This window comes from Alligator sinensis, unplaced genomic scaffold (assembly GCF_000455745.1).
Source record: "Alligator sinensis unplaced genomic scaffold, ASM45574v1 scaffold537_1, whole genome shotgun sequence".
NCBI classification, from domain to species: domain Eukaryota; kingdom Metazoa; phylum Chordata; order Crocodylia; family Alligatoridae; genus Alligator; species Alligator sinensis.
Window position 1 is genome coordinate 720,314 of NW_005842734.1, and position 2,992 is coordinate 723,305.

Consider the following 2,992-nt stretch of genomic DNA (forward strand, 5'->3'; position numbering starts at 1 on the left):
GCCTGTGTGCGCAGCCTGTTCGCGCGGCTCCCTGGGGGGCTGGGCGAAGTAGGGGCCTGGGCGGGGCTTGACCTGGCCCGGCTCCACTCAGCCGCCTCCTCCCACACACACACTAAGGGGTTAGCCCCCTCTCTCCACAGGCCCCGCTTACCCCGGCTGTGCTCGGGGTCAGCGGGGGGCTCCGCGGGTGCTGGAGGGTTTTGGGGGGCTTCTGGGGGGCTTCGGGGGGAGCGGGGACGCAGCGAGCTTTCACCCGCGCGTCTCTCGCCGCTTCCGAGCCTAACTGATCACGAGCCAACGGTCACTTGATCCCAGCTGATTTCACACCCATGGTGGGGGGCTGGACCTGATGATCTCATGAGGTTCCTTCCAGCCCCGAATGTCTATGAAATCTATGAAACTACTAATAGTTTGTCCCACATTATCATGGGATTCTCTGGTGTAGGACCTCCAGGTATCCCACACTGCACTCTTTTGGCCTCAAACCTGGACCCTCTTTAACTCTGTCTAGTCACACTGGTCCTGACCATAGCATTTGACTACCCAAAGATATCCAATCCCATTGTCATCTGGGTCAAGAAGCAGAATCAGTGGGTACTCTAGTCAAGCCAGTAAAACAAGATGACATATCACTGGTTTCCCAAGAAACTGGCAACCTGGGTTCATTACCATGACTGAACCCAGCTGTGTTCCAAGTGCAAGGTACTAAGACAGCAGTTCACAAAGGCACAGGACTGCAACTGCGTATCAGCACATGCAAGCTCACATGCACCTGAAACAATACACTCTCCCACATCTTTGCAGTAAGTAACATGGTCAGGTCTGAAAATGTGGTGGGCCCAGTGGCCCCTGGAACCATCCAAGAGCATAGTAAGGACTCCAATCCAGCTGTGGCTGAAGATAGGCAGCCCTCCCAGGCCAACACAGCAATCCAGGTAATGAGCCAGATCAGGAACTCTCAGCCCATTCTGCTACGGCGCATCATCAGCCACAAGAGCCACAGTTTCTGAAGTGGACCCACCCCCAATTTACAGATCAGTTTAACATAGCTTTTTTACTTCCTCCCTCCCCCCTCCTCCTGCAAACTGAGAAAGAAGTAGGATTGGCCTAGGCAGTCCTGGGAAACAAGAAATTAGTGATAAATATAGGTACCTTACTACAGGTATAGTGACTGAGTGAGCAAGCAAAAGAGCAAGGGAATGAGAAACAAAGCAGGTTTTAAAGCTTCAGGTCTGCCACTTGGACAATCAGAGGAGCCTACCATGGCAGTTCAGGTTTCCCTCCAAACAGCCGCAGTTCAAGGCTGTATTGTCCCAGACTACTTGAAATGATTCTTAGTGATTCTGTCCCAGGCTCTAAATGCTGAAATTGTCTCCAACAGTCAGTTCATACTTCCTCTGGTCCCCCATCATGGCAAACTCAATTCATGCAGTCATGGGTTTGTTCACTATGGGGAAAAGATGGGGCACAGGGTGGGCTGGGGCCCTGAGTCTATGCAGATGTCTCAGCCGCCAGTGGGAGGGTTCGGGATTGAGAGAGTGGTCATTGGTAAAAAGGTAAGAAAGTTTTATTGACTTAACAAATACAGAACTACACATAATAGAACAAGACAACAATGACAGACAATAACAATTCACATCAGCAACTTATCAGCAGTCCTCTCTGATGCCTGATGTACAACAAGTTCCTCTTCTATAAAGCTCAGAGAAGTCAGGCATCCCCGATTTGCGCTGTCCAAGGGGTACCGGGAAGGACCCTGGTATTCATTCCTTTTGCTCCTCAAGATCCACGGGCCCACCGAACCCAGGTCAGCACCTAATTCCTGAATTAGTAGCTTCTCTTACAATGTTGCATCTCCCTTCTGATGATTTCTGGATGTGCTAGCCAATTTATAACTTCTGAGCTACGCTGTGGACTCATAGCCACGCATGACGAACTCTCCTTATGACTGACCAATAGCAGTACAAGCCTTTGCATTTTTTTGATAAGGTTAATTTTAACTCTGCCACTAAATACAAGGCCTACTTCTTTCAAGGCCTCACTAATCTTTCAAGGCCTCACTACATATAAGGCCTCACTAATCTTTGACTTTAATTAAGCTCTTACCAGCAACATACAGCTCGCAATACCTGAATAAATGACAAGAAACACCTGGTCTAATCCTCACAGAGCGTTCAACAAGCACCTTTACCATACAGATATAATATTCCTCCACCACAGCAGGAGATCAGGGAGTTGCAGGTGGTGGCAACTGGTACAGTGGTGGTCTCCTCACAGAACCAGTCTAGCAATCTCCTTAAAGCTTCTGCTCTTGGAGAGGGCAGGTAAGCAGCAGGAGGGGATGATTGCTCCTTCTGCAGTCTCAAGCAACACATTTTCAGCAGTTCAGCAGCTCCTTGTCAAAGCCTTAGTGATTCACTGGCTAACAGTTAAGCTAGAGACAGATCAATAGCACCTCTTATCTTGTCTGAGTCCCAAAAGACAGAGGGGCATACTGGGTAATGAGGTACACCATTAGGAATTCCCTAACATTCCAGGGAAGAGTCAAATGTACTGATGCCCCGCTGTACCTTGCCTGCCCTCTCCAAGAGTGAAAGTCATCAGGGATGCCATCCTTTTGCAGCAACAGTCAAGAAAAACCTGCTAAGCTATGTCATAGAATCTTAGCAAATTAGGGTACAAAGGGACATCCACAGGTCATCTAGTTCAACCAGTGCCTGAAGCAGAATCTCCGCTATTCAAACTGTCCTATACAAATCCCGAATCTAACCCAGGGGCAGTCAAAATACAGCCCATGGGCTGCACCCAGTTTCATCCAGCCCACAGATGCCCACTATCAATTGGAAGCCCATTCACCGGGGACTTCTTCATGGAAAGGGTGTCCAAAATTTGGAATGGGCTTCCAAGGAAGGTGGTGCTCTCCCCTACCTTGGGGGTCTTTAAGAGAAAGCTGGATACACATCTAGTTAGGGTCATCTGACCCCAGCACTCT